The 18,282-nt window shown below is 41.7% G+C and overlaps 1 protein-coding gene across 1 annotated transcript in view; it reads left to right on the top strand.

Moving 5' to 3' along the window:
- The window catches only part of PRKCH (protein kinase C eta), a 221,627-nt gene that overhangs the window by 200,098 nt on the left and 3,247 nt on the right, over positions 1-18,282 (top strand). The window lies entirely within an intron of this gene.

Below are 18,282 nucleotides of genomic sequence, written 5' to 3'. Positions count from 1 at the left end.
CTCCTGTGGCCTACAGCCACCCGCATTGTATTAGTGGTTTTCATAGTGCACATATTTAGTTCAATTTCAGTAGCTGATTTAGCATTATTTTTTAAGTTTTATTTATTTTGAGAGAGAGAGAGAGAGAGAGAGAGCGCGCGCGAGCGCAAATGCACATGAGCAGGGGAGGGACAGAGAGAGAATCCCAAACAGGCTCCACCCACTATCAGCATAGAGCCTGAGGCAGGGCTCCATCTCAGGAACCACAAGGTCCATGACCTGAGGTGAAATCAAGAGTCAGAAGTTCAGCTGACTGAGCCACCCACGTGCCCCAGATTCAGCATTTTTAATATGTAAAAGAAAGACCCCAGGGTTTATGATTCAAATGAAAATACTAGTTCAAACTATAAAGAAATGTGTGTTGTTTACTTGGTGTATAAATGTCATTATGCTTGCTACTATGTGGCGTAGGAAATAAGTCAATCTGTGCCTTAGGAAACTTTCATCTTCTCTGTGTAGGGTTAACAATCCAGTTCTGCGCATCTCTGATAAAAATGTCTCCTCTCTTTAGTCTGCATCCAGGGGAAATCTTGAGGCCTCATCATTTGAATTGGACATCACTCATATCTGCTTCTTTTCATTTTTTTCTTCAAAATTTCAGAAGTCCTTAACTATATTCTAGTATTTCAGAATCCTCTTGAGAGAATTCTCCCAACTACATCTGGGACCTAGATCTTAGCTCCCTCACCCAGTTCCTATAAAGTCCAGAATCAGTGCTAGCCAAGATTAAGATCCATATGGAACTATTAAGTTGGCTTCTTCCTAACCAGATAAATCCAATTACTTTAAAATATATCTTTGATGTATATCAAAATATTTCTTGGTAATGCGAATATATGTTACCCAGAAATACTATCCGTCCACAGTCTTTGTTCTGAAAGAAAACCGAGCCTCTGTGGTGCCTAAAGTGAACCTCATCTTCATTGGAGACTGACTTTTTCTCTCCTTGCAGTTTTGCTTTTTGGGAAACTGTAAACCTCTTCACTTCCTTTTAGTTCTCTTTCAGACTCCAATTGCTCAGCTGGGTAGAGACAGAACCTGAGGTCCTGATGTGTCATTGGCCTTGCCCTGATTTTCCTAAGTGGCATTCTGTGTTCTCTGTGGGGTGCCTCCCCTAGGAAGGGACATGGGCTTTCCTCGGTGACAGGCTTGCGTCCTAGCTCTACTATATGTTGGCTCAGTGACCTTGATAGTAACTGCACCTCTCTGAATCCTCGTGTCATTGCTTACAAACTCAAGGTAATAAAACCCACGTCATAAGATTACTGTCCAGAACAGGTTCAGCATTCGATTTCTTCTTCCTTCAAGGAGCATTCCTTAAAAGTGATTTTCTGGGAAACACTTGAAAAAGGTATCTGATAAAATTACTAAAAAACATTCACCCAGAGGATTTCTAGGACAGTTCTGTGCATTTCAGCCTCTATGCCTAAAAATAAAAAGCTTAAATGCCACAACTGAGGAAATGCAGCTCTTCTTTGCAGAGGGCTGAGACATTTAAATGGAAGTGTGATCAAGGAAAAGCAAGAAAACAGTTAAGCGCACTCAAGACTTGAGGAGAGACCCCAAGGAGGAAAGGCTTTATCCCTGTGGTGGTGAAGAACCTGCTTCCACAGCAGAGTGGTCCAAGGATAAATCGTGGCTCTTTCACTTACTAGCTGGGTTACCTTAGGCAAATAGCTTAATTTTGCCATACCTCAGTTTCCTTACCTGCACAACTAGAGTATGAGGTCAATAGAGTTTACTGCTGGAGGAAATCTTAGAGATTATTTGTTGTCTATTCCAATCGCCCCATTTTGTAGATAAGGAAACTGAGGCCCAGAGAAATTTTGACTCACCAAAGGTCATGAAGCACATTTCTTTAAACAAACAAATTAAAACTCTGATGCGTTGTTCATGGGAATGTAAAATGGTGGAGCCACTGTGGAACTCAGTATGGCAGGCAGTTCATCAAAAAATTAAACATTACCACAGAGTCCAGCAGCTCTATTTCTGGATCTATCACCAAAAGAATTGAAAGCAGGGACTTGAACAGATACTTGTACACTTGTTCTGGAGATGGATGAGTAGTGACGGATGCCTGACAGTATGAATGGCAGCTGTGCTCTGCCCTTAAACGTGGTAAAGAAGGTAAAGGTCATGTTTTGAATATTATACCACATTTTTTTTTAATAATGGGGGGGGGGGAAAGTCCCCAAACCAATAAGAACATGGGCACAGACATGACTAGGGTAGAGGCTGAAGAATAAAAGGAGGTTGGAGGGTGGGGCGTAGGGCCCACCAAGGTTCAGGGGGAAACAGTGGAAGAGGATGTGGTGAGGAGGTTAGGAAGGAATAACTTTAGGTTGTATAAACTTCCAAATCTGAAACGTGTCTACTCGTTTGACTAGTGGCGAAATAGGCCAACGGTTTTACAATGTGATTTACTCGCAAACTGTTGCCTGCAGTAACTTTGGAGTGGTACTAGCTAAGTAGGAACAAATGGTCCTGGGCCAGATAACGGAGGGCTTGGAGAATCTATCTGTGTTAGAAGTTAGATAGCTGAGACATTTTTAAGGACTCTGAACATGACTTAATTTTGTTGTGTAATTCCAGCTCAAGATAAGGCGCATTACTTTCTTTAAAGATACTGACTTCAAGCCCTTTTCCAGGATTTTGTGACCGCCTATGATTCTGGGAACTTGGTGACTTCAGGACTTCCTAATGTTGAATGCTGACTCCATTGGCTGGCATCGTGCATGGTCCTAAAAACTGTCAGGAGGTCCTCCATGCTAAGTTTTAGACTGTAATCGCTTGTCATTACCCTTAATTTTGTAGAGCATGGTGACTATTGGGAACAGGCACACAGAATTGCTGAGATGAAAAATCTTTAAAAAACAGTTTGCCTAAATCCCTGGCTGGTAGATGAAGCTGGGACCCAGAGAGGTGAACAACTTCACGTGATAGAGTGGAAGGAACACACACTAGTCTGAGAAGCAACCTCCTTCCACTTCGGCCGTGGCTCTTCAGCCTCCCTCTGCAAAGCAGGGGTGATGGCACCCCCAGTACCCACTTGAAATGAGGGAGTACCCGTGAAAGCATTTTTGAAGTGGCACACACAATGCAGGAGTAAGTTATTAGTATGGTTGAGTTATGGGTAGTAACTTCATAACATACTGAGAGGTGTCATTATCAGCATCTTCTCCTTGAACAGGATCCACCAACATCACCAAGATTCTTAAGTGCTAAATTGTGTACCATGCTGGGTTCAATTTTTATTCCAGAGAGAACTGTATTGCGTTTTTCTAAGAGTTTCTATCTAAACCAAAGGTACCTATGTGGGATGTAAATAGCCAAATAGATACTGATTAAGATATTCACTTAACAGGCATGTATCTAGGCATCCAAGCGTAGTAGCCATGGGTCTACTGTGTTCGCCTTCTACACGAGGGGCTGGGGGTGCTGGGAGGACTGTGATGGGCATCATCTTTGCCCTCCAAGGAGTTCAAGTCCAGCTGGGACAGGGAGGAAAAAAGATGTTAGCAAAAGAGATCATACAAATAATGATATACTTACAATTTGATTATTTTTTAAGTCTAAAGTGCTTTGAGAAGCTGTAACAGGTAGATGTAACCTAATCTAAGTCATCAAGGGAGGCGATCCTCAGGAAATGACATTTAAGCTGAAACCAAAGGCTGAAGAGAAGCTAGTCAGGTTCCAGAAGCATACAAAGATCTTAAGATAGAATCCATTTGAGTAACTCACTGGCAGTGTGGCTGGACTGTAGTGAGCCACTGGGGTTGTAGGAGACGAAGCTGAGTATGAAGGACCTTGGAGGCTGTGTGACGAGTGCCAGGATAAGCCATTGAAGGATTTCAAGCAAGTATGAGTGACAAAATTGGTTTTTTTTTTATGTTTAAGAGATGACATTTATATCATCTGAATGTTTATAAAGAGACACTGTATATCACACAGAAGCATTTGCAAATGAAATATCTAGGATTACTTTTTCACAATAATTCAGGGGTAGCAGAGAGGAAGAAATGAAACAAGATTGGGCACGTATCCATAAGTGTCAAGGCTGCCTGATGGTTACGTACTTGTGTATGTTCGAAAACTCCCTGGGGTGCCTGGGGGCTCAAGTTGTTTAAGTGTACTACTTTGGCTCAGGTCATGGTCTCACAGTCCATGAGTTCATGCCCCACATCAGGCTCTTTGCTGACAGCTCGGAGCGTGGACAGCCTGCTTTGGATTCTGTGTTTCCCTCTCTCTCTCTGCCCCTCCCACCCTCATCTCTGTCTCTGAAAAATGAATAGACCTCAAAACAAAAATTTAAAAGAGAAAATCCCCATAATAGTAAAAGTCTTTAAATCAATTGATGTTGTGTGTTTATGAATATACACAGGCACATATTCATACACACACACACTTTGAACTTGTATAACATTGATTTTACACACACACACATTACAGACTATAAAAAAGTGAACTTGGCCTTCATTAATGCGTCAAAATGGTTTCACAACACAAATACACAAACAGAAGAAATAATGTGAGTCACATAGCACTAATCTTTTATTTTGTTAATCTGGCCAATCCAGCCACATCTTTTTTTATTTTCAGTTTAGTTTTGAATTTATCATGTAGTAGTTCAGTAATAACGGACCTGGATCCAGCTATGCCTTTTGATTGCCAGTAAGAGTCTCAAGGCCCTGGACTGGGAGTCTACATCATCCTAGTTATTTTTATGCTACAAAAAAATTAATCAGATTTTAGCATTCTCCTTCAACATCCATGAACAGTCTCCATACCTTCCCAAGAAGTTTCCCACAGCCCCAAGTTGATTAGCTAAGTATACCCCCAAAGAAGGGGTTTTTTTAAACAAAAAACAGGGAAGAAGAGAGCCCTCAGAGTGAGCTCTTCCCCAGGGATCCTTTCCTGCGGGCTGGGTCCTCCCTTTCCAAGGGCCAAGGCAGGAAGGGCCAAGACCTCAGTCCAGCCCTTCACATCCGCTCCCTCCACCACGCTCCGTTGCTGGGCCATCCCTGCTTGGCTTCCTGAGATTTCCTGATGCTCTTTTCTTTGGAACATAAAGTCAGCACTGTTCCTGGAATTGGTGTCTGCTGGATATTTTGCTTGCCTTTTTTTTTTCCTTCAAAAGGAAATGCTTTTTGAATTTCTTCTTACCTTTTAAAATGGAAGGTCTTAGGGGTACCTGCATGGCTCCATTGGTTAATCGTCTGACTCTTGATTTCAGCTCAGGTCATGATCTCACAGTTGGTGAGTTCGAGCCTCACATCTGCTCTGACTGCATGGAGACTGCTTGGGATACTTTCTCTCCCATTCTCTCTCTCTCTCTCTCTCTCTGCCCCTCCCCTGCTCGCTTTCTCTCTCAAAAATAAACTTAAAAAATGGAAGGCATTATTATTCTCTCTGGAAACTGGATGCCCACTTATACATTATACCTTAGAGTCAGACGTTGAGGACCTTGTGGCTTCATATGGTGTAATGATGTCAGTGAGTCTCCTGAATCAGGGGTGAGGTGGTATTCTTGTCCCATGTCCCACAGAAAGTGAGTGGTTGAACAGGCTGGGCCCCAGCGTCTGATCCAACAAAACTCCCAGCCCAGTGTTACTTTCCTACCCTAGCCCTTCCCATCATCACCTTTACCTCCACCGCTAAGATTGTGGACTTTTAAGCTATTTTGTGTCAGGATGTTCAAACATTTCATATAGACATGGATAGAAGCAGAGACTTGCTTGTGAAGACACCCCTGGGGCCCAGAACCACTGGGAAGAGGGGAATTGGGACATACACAGCCTCGCCCAGGATGTCTACTTGGGAAAAATTCCCGAATCATTAACAGTGATCCTCACAACTAAAAATAACTATTGCATACACTCAGAAAAACTCCAATGGGAAGATCATTTTTGTTTGCTTTTTTGTTTCTCATTTCTCATCATCCCTTTAAACTTATGTGAAATGGTCATATGTCCAAGCCCCAAAACGATCCCACCCATTTGCTATCATATAAACCGCCAATACCCATAGACGTTAAAACAGAAAAGAAATATGAAGACACACTTGTGTAAAGGCATTCCAGACTTATGACTTGAAAAATGATTTTTTAAATGCTTTTTTAACTTGGTTGTAGAATAGTGCATGCTTTCTGTTGGCTGGGTTTCCTTAATTGGCACTAAATTATCCCCAAAGGCTAATAATCATGACACAGAAGAAAATACAGAGTTTGCTTAGAGTGTCTGTGGTTCCCACTGAGTTTTGCCTTCATGTAGCTCCAGTGAGACGTGGGGAAGTCCTCACGAATTCGCAGAGCTTAGGAGGATGATGGCCTCTCTATGAGGTGAGTGCTAAATCATCTCCCAGGAGGGATCACGAGGCTCAGTGCTGACTCAGGTGGAGTCAATGCCCTTTTCTGTGAGCTCACACAGGTGGCCAGGTTAAACAAGTGCTGAAAGGAGTTTGGTGCCTTCTCCTGAGTCACCTTCGTTGGTTCAGGAGGCATTGTAAACATGGCATTAGAGGGAGATTACAGAGTGCTTTTGTTCTTAAGCTTTATAGAAATTAAAATGTGTGTGTACTTGTGTGGGTCTACCTGTCATCACACCTATCAGATTTCATCATCTGCATTGTCTGCAGGAATCCTGTTTGTGTCTGTGCACCAAGTGGGAATCACAATCAGTGCTGGGACACTCTTTTAGCCATGAGTGTGTCCCATGTCTGTCACCAGGCAGTTGATGAGAGCAGCCTTGAATTTGACCCTCTCTGTTTCCTACTCCTCTCCTGGCAGAACTTGAGATGCTCAAGGGAGCTGGTCAGCCAGAAGGAGACTGAGGAAGTTGAGGAAAAACTGGACCCAGATTAAGGTAGAGGATCTCACTCTGGATCCTTAGAACTGATTTTTCAAACACTGTGATGGGGAAAATGCAAAAGAAATTTACTGAAAGATCCTTTAGCAAGAGAGATGGGTAACATGCCACCAAGCAGCCCTTCACTGGGACTGGAGTTCCCATATGAGGAAATGGAGCTGCTCCACAGGCCGCCTCCTGAAGCTGCTCGTGCAATTAACACCTTTCAGAAATGAACCGTTTCCTTACAGAGAGATCAGTGCTCGTGTTGGCAGGAGACAGAAAAACACTAGCACATTGATCTTCCCATAGACATTTTACTGGGTATTTTTTAAATCATATTAAAGTTACTGTACTCAGCTTTGTTCCCCCTCATTTTAGCTTAAAAGTTTACTAGGAATAGAGGTCCTGATGTCTTATTTGTAGCTGGCAGTGTGAGGATTTTTTTAAATGGAGTACTTATACCACTTGCCTCTTTTTAAAATTTATTTTTATTTTTAAATTTTTTTTAGAGAGAGTGAGAGAGAACATGAGAGTGGAGGTGAGGGGCAGAGGGAGAGAGACAATCTTAAGCAGGCTCCATGTTCAGCACAGAACCCATTGTGAGACTCAATCCCATGACTCTGGGATAATGACCTGAGCTGAAATCAAGAGTTAGATGCTTAACCAATCGAACCACCCAGGCGTTCCCTCCACCACTTGCCTCTTGAATCTACACATCTCAGCCAGGAGAATAAAGATGTCAGCGGTTTCGTAAAATGAGCATGGAAACCCTTTCTGTGTGGTGGTTTGCTAACCAAGAAGTGCGGGTCAGAAGAGGGTTTTGTTTTAAGCTGGAAAAATTCTTGTGAACAGAACTAGAACCCTTATTTTCTTTCATGTGTCCTTTCCAATTATCAAAGACTGATCATTTTTAGCAGTTGATGGTTAGGTTTGGTTCAGACACCAAAGATAGTGTACATCCTAGATAGAGGGTGGTAGTGGCCTGGGTTTCATCAGGAGGACATAAAAGCATTGTGGAGTGTCCTCTGAAGGATCGTTGCTTAGTACTTGCTTCCTTTAAATAGCTACATTTTGGAGGCTCACCCCTGAAAAGAAGTAGTAATGGCCACCGTGAATAGAGCTTCCTTTTTCTTTAGCACTTGGGAGTTGCTGGAGAGCAGTGAAACCTGACCTGTCAGTCAGAGCTGCTTGAGACTAGTTTGCCAGGAATAAAACCATATTGGCCAACAACATTGGTGTTGGCACAAGTGCCTGACCTTGGGTTTCTGTCTCTAGGACTCACCTCTGACCTTCACCTCTTTTTAAACCAACATTATCCTATGACTTAGGATTTAGGGCAAGCTATAATGATTATAAAACAGAGGAAAATTAGAGTGTTAAGAGCACTGAGAAGGAATTTAGTAGATGCCCACAAAAAGGCTGCTGGATTCCAATCACTGACAGCATGAAAAATAGAGCCAACGAACTCACTACAGATTTTAGCACTGTTTCTACCCTATTGCTGGCTCAACAGTACAGGGTGTCTATTATACTGGTTTTCATGAGAAGGAAATAAAGTACACTGTATACTGTGTCTCTGGAGAGACGGACTATTCTGATTTAGGCTAGTTACAAGCAACTTAGCAGTAAGATGTTGATCAATTGGCATTTTCAAATATATACTCACATGCCCTCTTCTTCAGTGTCTCACCCAAGGAGTTTAGCTTAAGCAAGCTTTGTTTCATTTTATTGTTTATAAAGACAAGTCCACTTGAGACCCAAGGAAAATGTGGCTTCTCTAGCTGAGCGGGGGGTGTGGGGTGGGGTGGGGGTGGTAATAGTCATCTTCAAAATGTCAGTTCTCTCCCAGAATTTTGACGATAAAACCAAGAAGAGACAAAAGAGAGGATAAGATTGTAGGCTCTTGATATTAGCATGGTCCATGAAAGACATTGGTCTTCCTTTCCACCTGATGCCAGATAGGTCATCCAGCATCCTTGACAGGTCATGGAAGTTCTTCTCTGAATGTTTCCTATAAGGTAGTTGTGCTCCTCCTAGGAAAACTCTCACTTTATGGCATTGAATATGAAACTTGTCTTTGTAAGCTTATATGCTCCCTTAACTCCAACTCCTTAAACAGATTTCTCCTACTTGGAACTGCCTCTTAAGGCTGACAGACACCTCTTCTGGTATTTGAAAATATCAACAGTGTCTTTCTATCCTTTTTTCTCTAATATAAAGATCCTGTTGTTCAAAGTAAGGCAAGGTGGTCGGACTAAAGAATTCTTCGGGTTCTTTTCAAGACTCTTTGTCGTCTCTCCCTTCTCTTAGTACCTGCTGGTCACATGGCCAGCACAGGAAGTGGAACACAAATAAGCACACAAAATGCTGTGCGTTCGCCTTCACAGGTCAAGTCCTGAGTGTCATCCCACGATTCCTCCTGACCTGTCATCCACACTGGTTTTGTTTTTTTTGTTTTTTTTTTTTTTAATCCAGAAAACAAATGAGAGAATTGGTTGCTTCAAGAGGTGGTTTAGCACAGTGACTAAGAGCAAAGGCTTCTAGTGCTAGATAGAAGGTCTGGGTTAGAATCACAGCCCCACCACTCCCGAACTGGGTGGCCTTGGACAGGTTACAGATTGAACTGTTTCTCAGTTTCCCAATCTGTAAAAAGGGAATGATAGTCAGGGTTGCTGTAAATATCCTATAGAATGAATTTGAAACACTTAAGTCATCACCTATTGTAATGCAAGAATGTATATAGAGGATAGTAGTAATGGCTACCACTTTTAAGCATTAATATTTATGAAAACTATACCTTTTTTTGATTGAAGTATAGTTAACATACAATATCATATTGTTTCAGGTCTACAACACAGTAATTCAACAATTGTATGCACTATGAAATGGTCACCATGATAAGCATACTTACCATCTATCACCATACAAATTATTGCAAAATTATCGACTGTATTCCCTATGTTGTACTTTTCTTCCAGTGACTTATTTGTTTTATAACTGGAAGTTTGTACCTCTTAATTTCCTTTACCTACTTTGCCTACACCTCCATTGGCAACCATCAGTTTGTCCTCTGCATTTAGGAGTCTGTGCCTGGTTTTGTTTTGCTTGTGTTTGTTTTTTTAGATTCACATATACATGTAATTATATGGTATCTGTCTGACCTATTATACTTAACATAATACCCTCTAGGTCCATCCGTGTTGTTACTAATGTCAACATCTCATTACTTTTTATGGTTGAGTGATATCCCATTGTATGTGTACCACATTTTCTTTATCCATTCATCTATTGATTAAAACTTGGGTTGTTTCCATATCTTGGCTATTGCCAAAAAAAAATTGCTGCAGTAAACATAGAGGTGCATGTATCTTTTCAAATTAGCGTTTTCATTTCCTTCAGGTAAATACCCAGAGGTGGGATTATTGGATCATACAGTATTTCTATTTGTACTATTTTTTTTGAGGAACCTCCATACTGGTTTCCACAGTGGCTGCACCAGTTTACATTCCCACCAACAGTGCATGAGGGGTCCTTTTTCTCCACATCTTCATCAATACTTGTTGTCTCTTGTCTTTTTGATATTAACCATTCTGACAGGTGTGAGGTCATAGCTCACTTGGTTTTGATTTGTATTTCTGGGATGATTAGTGATGTTGCACATCTTCTTATAGTCTGTTGGTCATCTGTATGCCTATTTTGAGAAAATGTCTATTCAGGTCGTCTGCCCATTTTTTAATCAGATTGTAGGGTTTTGGTGTTGACTTGTCCTAAGTTTTTTCTATATTTTGGATACTAACTCCTTATTGGATATATCATTTGTAAATATCTTCTCCCATTCAGTATGCTGCCTTTTTGTCTTGATAGTTTGCTTCACTGCACAAAAGCTTTTTATTTTTGGTGTATTCCTAATAGTTTATTTTTACTTTTGTTAGCCTTGTCTGAGGAGACATATCCATAAATATGTTGCTAAGGCCAATGTCCAAGAGATTACTGCCTATGTTTTCTTCTGGGAGTTTTATGGTTTCAAGTCTCACATTTAGGTCTCTAATCTATTTTGAGTTTATTTTTATGTATGGTATAAGAAAGTAGTCTAGTTTCATTTTTTTGCATGTACCTGTCTAGTTTTCTCAGCATTTTCTGAAGAGACTATGAATAGTCTTGCTCCTTTGTCATAGATTAACTTTACAAGTGTGGTTTTATTTCTGGGTTATGTTCCATTGATCTATATGCCTGCTTTTATGCTGGTACCATCCTGTTTTGATTACTGTAGCTTTGTAGTGTAATTTTAAATTTTGGATTGTGATACTTCTAGCTTTGTTCTTTTCTTTCAACATTGCTTTGGGTATTGGGGGTCTTTTGTGTCCATACAAATTTAAACAAATCAATGGAAAGATATAGCATGCTCATTAGTTAGAAGAATTAATGTTAAAATCTCAATACTACCCAATCTACAGATTCAATGTAATCTCTATCAAAACACCAATACTGCTGTTCGCAAAACTGGAACAAATAATCCTAAAATTTGTACCATTCTTTTTCCAACTCCTACAGCTGCTCCCTGCCAAATCAGTCTGGATCTGGATCCCTACATGCTTTGAGAATGGCAAGATGGTCTATTGCCATAGGTGTGCAGCTTAGTAGCTCCAAACCTGCCTAGTATATTCCATTCAGACCCAATCTGAACAAGCTAGGACAACTCTCCCTCTCTTGGCTCTTCCAATATTCCATGGCAACACCATTCTGTAGAATAAACTGTACTTGAGCGGATTAGGTTGCTTCCCAAGAGCTATTTAAAAATTCCATTATATGTTCTTTCCACCTGCCCCCAAGACCCCTCCCACTTCAGGTTGTTGTGTCTTATTTTAAGTTTTAGGTCCTTTTAGACAGACATATGACTGCAACATGCACCCACAGGCATTCATTTTGTCACCTGCAAGGCGGCCATCCGCTACGCACCCATGGGGGGGTTGGCCATCATAGCTGTGAGCTCTATTCTAGTCTGTGTCCTGTGTTCTTTCTCTGCACTCCCTCCCCAGCATTCTCTGTAGAGCCTTACAACGCCTTCTTCCCATTTAGGAGCATCCCCCTAGAATATTGATGGGAACGTCCCGTGGCATGGTTTCCTTTCCCTCTGACTTGCCAGCATTAACCCTTTCTGCCTCTTTGGTCTGAAATTGAATGAAAGGAGGTCATTTTGTTTGTCCAACAGCCAAATCCAATTATCAGGAGAAAATACAGTGTTTTCTCCCTCTTGGAAGAAAATCTTATTAGACTAATTGGTCTGTTTATATAACTAGTCCTCTTCTTCTGAAATCAGACAGATTTTGAAAGAGGAAAAAATAGCCATTGCCTGCATTTTAATGAGTTTCAAAGTACATTTGGAGCCTGTTCTCTTGAGACACATTATTATACGGAATTAGTTTAAATTCTATCCTCTGGAACATTCAACAACTCGAAACCAAAGCAGCCTCCTGTGTAGCAGAGCCTATGAGACATCAGAGTGCTGCCCCCGGCACCACATTCACAAAGAAGTTGCCCCATGGCATCTTTCATCCTGCATTCAGTGTCTCCCTTCTGTTGATAAAGCGGATACAACTGCACAATAAAACCCGAGTATTCTTTGTATTTCTTGTCTAAAGATGGTCTTTAGAAACCTTTGCTGTCAGAAAATCTGTTTTCCAGAGACCACCACAATGAGCCCACTGTCGGAACTCAGGACTGTGAAAGCGGAAACAGACCTAGTTTTATCTTTTCTGGCTGCAGAGTTGAGTAGCAGGGAGAGCAGCTTGAGCCTCAGGGTCAAGGCTGACTTCACACTTTACTGTCGGAGGCATTCAGTTCATGCCCCTGGCTTTAGGTAGAACAGGATGGACCTACAAGTGGTTTAACAAGAAGCTTACTAAAACATTTATGGAGGGCTTCCTTTGTGCCAGGCACTTACTTGTCATAACAACCTTATAAAGTACAGGAAAATCTTCATTTTATAATTGAGGAATCTGAGACCCAGAGAAGTTAAGAAATTATACAAGGTCACACAGCTCATCAGTGGTAGAATTGGTATAGAAACACAAGGAGTTGAACTGCAGAGCCTAACCGATTTCCATCTGTGCCTTATCAGAGGACCTCTTCTATCCTTCAGGTATCCTTCCTCGGTGTGCAGGGGGCTTCCCAGGACATTCTGGTACAAACCTGGCCTGAACTGCTTACACTTGGCTGTAGAGCTACCTTTATAAAGGAGGGCATGTGACTGTTCTTCCCTGTAGTCATGCCATCTCTGCAGTCTTTGGGCAGATGTATCTCTGGGTGCTCTAGTTAAATTCCACTTTAATGAGGACCCCCAGAAGGAAGGGGAGTATGAATGAATCCCTGCAGTCTTGACCCCTCTCCTGTGCCTGCTCTCTGGTTACTTTGACACTTAGATTTGAGGTGGAATCAGATTTTCCATCCTGGCTTCTTCACTCAATCTTTGCAGCTTATAAAGCACATTCATTGACCCTAGAAAATATCCTGCTTCCTTTGGTAAATGTGTCCAGAATCTCTCATGAAGTCACTTTATTTTCCTCCTTGGCTGACTTTCTCATTTGGACCACAGTCGGGGAAAAGGTCAGCTGAGGCGAGGCAAGTTTAAGTATGACCTTAGATGTGGACAGACCATTGCCCCAAACAACACTGTTGCTAATTTGGTATTTGAGACACTTTGGGGGCATAAGGAAACAAAACGCTTTCTGTAAAAGGATTATGCATTCCTGTTCACAGCAGCGGAATACAGTGCTTAGGGAGAGTCCTGTGCCTGGCCTGGGGGGGCAGGTCCCTCTACCCCCAACCCTGTATACCTTTTTGCATCTTTGGAGGGTTGGCCATGAAGAGACTATACTCTCCTTCTTGGGATGGTCCCTGTCCTGGTTTCTGTTTCATCCTCCCCGCCCCCCCACTTTTTTTTTTTTTTAAGTACAGTTGACACACAATGTTACATGGACTTCATGTGTGCCGCATAGTGACTTGACAAGTCTGTGTTACGCTGTACTCTCCACAAAGCCAGGTACCCCTTGTCACCGTACAGTGCTATTACAATGCCATTGGTTAGAGTCCCCGAGCTGTACCTTATATCACTGCCACTTATTCATTCCGTATCTCCCACTACCCTTCACCCATTTTGGCCACCCCACCCCCACCCTGCCTCCCCTCTGGCAACCATCCATTTGTTCTCTGTATTGATGGGTCTGTTTCTGCCTTTCGTTTTAATTTTTAGATTCCACATATAGCTGAAATCATACAGTATTTGTCTTTCTCTGACTTATTTCACTTGGCATAATACCGTCTAGGTCCGTCCATGTTGTCACAGATGGCGAGGTCTCATTCTTTTCATGGCTGAGTCATGTTCCGTAACTTCTTCCTTATCAATCTTGGTGGCCACTTGGGTCGCTTCCGTGTCTTTGCTATTGTAACTACCACTGCTATAAACGTAGAGCTGGCATGTGTCTTTGTGAATTAATGTTTTAGTTTTCTTTGGGTAAATACCCAGAAGTAGAATTACTGGATTATATGGTATTTCTATTTTTAGTTTTTTCGAGAAACCTCCACACTGTTTTCCACAGTGGCTGCACCAGTTTACATTCCCACCAATAGTGCATGAGTGTTCCTTTTTTTCCACATCCTTGCCAGCATACTTTATTTCTTGTGTTTTTGATTCTAGACAGTCTGACTAGGTGAAAGGGTGAAACCCTCATTGTGGGTTTGATTTGCATTTCCCTGATGATGAGTGATATTGAGCCTGTTGGCCATCTGCAGGTCTTTGGAGAAATGTCTATTCAGGTTCTCAGCTCATTTTTAATGGGACTATTTGTTTTCCAAGGTTGGGTTGTGTAAGTTCTTTCTGTAGTTGAGATCTTAACCCCTTAATGGATATGTCATTTGCAAATACCTTCTCTATTTTGGTAGGTTGATTTTTCATTTTGTTGATGGTTTTCTGCACTGTGAAAAAACTTTTTACTTTTATGTAGTCTTAATAATTTATTTTTGCTTTTGTTTTCCTGAGGAGACATACCTAGAAAAATGTTGCTAAGACCAGTGTCAAAGAGATTACTGCCTATTTTTCTTCTAGGAATTTTATGGTTTCATGTCTCACATTTAGGTCTTTAACCCATTTTGAGTTTATTTTTGCCTATGGTGTATGAAAGTGGTCCAGTTTCATTCTTTTGCATGTAGCTGTCCAATTTTCCCAATGCCATTAAAGAGACTGTCTTTTCCCTATTGTACTACTTTGTTCTAGATTAATTGACTATCTAAGCATGGGTTTCTGTGCTCTCTTTTCTGTCCTATCAAAATAGGTGTCTGTTTTTGTGCCAGTACCATACTGTTTTAATTACTACAGATTTGCAGTGTATCTTGAAATTTGGGATTGTTCGTCTTTTTTAATATTGCTTTGGCTATCCAGGGTTTTTTGTAGTTCCATACAAACTTTAGGATTATTTGGTTTAGTTCTGTGAAAAAATACTGTTAGTATTTTGATAGAGATTTTATTGAATCTGTAGGTTTCTCTGGGTAGTATGGACATTTTAACAATATTAGTTCTTCCAATCCATGAGCATGAAATGTCTTTCCATTTGTTTGCGAGGTCTTCAATTTCTTTCATCAATATTTTATACTTTTCAGAATATAGATCTTTAACTTCCTTGGTTAAATTTATTCCTAGTGGTTTTATTCTTTTTGATGCAGTAGTGAATGAAATTGTTTTCTTTTTTTTTAACTGTTTATTTTTGAGAGACAGAGCACAAGTAGAGGAGGGGCAGAGAGAGGGGAGACACAGAATCTGAAGCAGGCTCCAGGCTCTGAGCTCTCAGCACAGAGCCTGACATGGGGCTCAAACCCAGGAGCTGCCAGATCATGACCTGAGCTGAAATTGGACCCTTAACTGACTGAGCCATCCAGGCACTTCTGGAATTGTTTTCTTAATTTCTCTTTCTGCTACTTTGTAATTAATGTATAGAAATGCCAGCAGATTTCTTATTTTTCATAGTTTTTGGGGTTTTTTTGGTGAAGTCTTTAACCCTAAAGACTATGAATAGGGTCATGTCATCTGCAAATAAGTTAGTGACAGCTTTAACTTATTCCTCGCCAAGCCAATTCAGATGCATTTTCTTTCTTTTTCTTGACAATTACTGTAGCTAGAATTTTCAGTACTTTGTTGGATGAAGGTGGTGAGAGTGGATATTCTTGTCTTGTTCCTGATGTAGAGGAAAAGCTCTATTTTGATTTGAGGTTAGCTGTGGGTTTTTCATAAATGGCCTTTGTTTTGTTGAGGTACTTTCCCTAGATCTAAACCCACTATGCTGAGAGTTTTTATCCTGAATGGATGTTGAATTTTGTCAGATGTGCTTTAAAATGGTGTTTTTTTCTATGCTTCAGGGCAGTTGAATCTACCCAAAGTCCTTCCATAACTATCCCTTCCCACTGCAGCTTGCAGCATTGGGTATTCCCTTTATTATCACGTTATCATGTCTTGACCTCTTGACCTATCTTTTGTTGTGCAAAAGCTCGTCAGTCAGTCCTCCATTTCTCTTCAGGAGGAATTGCTTTATAAATAGGTGTGGATTTGGTATATCCATGGATGAGGTCAGTTCACAGCTTTCCTATGTTGCCATCTTGGGCCAGAAGGCCCGCCCTGGCATTTTTTTCTGTCCCTGTACCAGGTCTCAGAGCCATACTGAGTGAGTGAGTGAAGCCAGCTCGTGTGAGGCAATAGTGAATGGTGAGGCATGCGGCTGACTAGGGATCATATGGTCCATGTAAAAAGGCAGCCACTGCTTGACTCTAGGCCATTTATATCAAGAAGTGCAGGTTTAGCATTCCAAGAGAAATTGGAAAACTGGACTTTAAAGTGACATTTCCTAGTTTTTACATAGTTGACAAGTAATTAAAATTATTTTAAAACATACCATGTGAGCCAAAGAAGAGGTCTGAGGCCTGGAGCTGGTCTTACTTCTATACTTTCTCTCCCTCTCCACAATCTTGCTTACCCTACCCATTTCAGTTCTTGCCCTCACACCTAATGTTGATGCCCCAGAGAGTTAGAGCTCTAGTCCTGGCCTACATCCTGGATTTACATGACTAGCCATCTCCTTGGGGATGTCTGCACACCTCAAATGCAAAGCTGAGCTCAGCCTCCCAGATCTGCACACTGTAAGGTGGTTTTGTTTCATTTCCCCCCAAAATACTGCTATTACTACAGTTACTGTTTCTACACTTAATACTACCGATAATCTATCACCTTTCTTTCATTACCTATTTCTGCTATCCAATACCACCCCTCCATCAGCCGGAGTAGACCTTGTGACCCTGCACTTCTGTTTACCCCTTCACTGCAAGACCAGCCAGGGTGAGTTTGGGTCCATTCTTCTTCCACAAGCCCTCTAGGACTTGCTAATTTTTCCTTCCCAGTAGCCAGAAACCCTTCTAGTTTTTGAACTTGTCCAGTCTTTTCAGCTATTTTCTCAACCTCTTAACTGTTCACCTACCATCTCTTACCTCTTCTATGAGGATTCAGTACACTGTGGCTAGAGTCCTCTCCTACCTCATAGGCCAGCTCTCATCTCTCCACAGGACCTTGGTGGCTCCTATAGGCTGCCCCTCTCCCAGTTCCTCAACCATCCCAATGCACCAGTCATACTGTAGCATATCAGGTGTTTGCATGCACCTGTGCTGGCTTCTGGGCACAACTGTCTTCCTCCTTCATGCCTGTGCGCCTTCTATGACCCTATGCTACCTCTTCCACAGGGGCCCTACTTGCCTTCTCCTGACCAGTCACCTGTGCTGCTTGTCCAGCTCCTCTTCCAAGCTCCCACACATTCTGCTCTTTTCATTCCACCCAGCTAGGATTCCCCAAATAGTTTGCTGGCTTCTTCTCCTTCACTTGATCAGCACCTTCAGGGGAGACGTTGTCTTTGTCATCTATATCCCCACAATGGCTAGGTCATTGCCTTGCATACAGTAGACACCATGTAAACCTTCGCACATGGATCCCCCTTTTAAGTGTAGAATAGCTGTTTCTAAAGGGCCCAGGACAAGATATTAAAATTCAAAACAATAACCTGGTTATTCAGGACTTCCCAGAACCTAAAAGAAAATATCAAACTAGTGAAAAGGTTATTCTGACGGTCTCCATTTCCAGGGATGCAGTTTTTAGAGGAAGAACAGCTGTGATTTGGTCTACTTTCCCTCATGGGGAAAGTGTCCCTTGGAAGCATGGCTTCAGTGCCAAGGGCAAAGAAGAATGGACAAAGTCTGTTGGACACTGGGCTTTTGCCACCCTGGCATTGAGAGCCATGCACTGTTCCTCCTGCCCAGAAGAACAAGTTGTACCCACACACTCACAAGATGCCCTCTGCTCTCATAATTGGCA

This window comes from Suricata suricatta, chromosome 9 (assembly GCF_006229205.1).
Source record: "Suricata suricatta isolate VVHF042 chromosome 9, meerkat_22Aug2017_6uvM2_HiC, whole genome shotgun sequence".
In the NCBI taxonomy this organism is placed as follows: domain Eukaryota; kingdom Metazoa; phylum Chordata; class Mammalia; order Carnivora; family Herpestidae; genus Suricata; species Suricata suricatta.
This window is presented reverse-complemented; position numbering and strand designations above follow the sequence as displayed.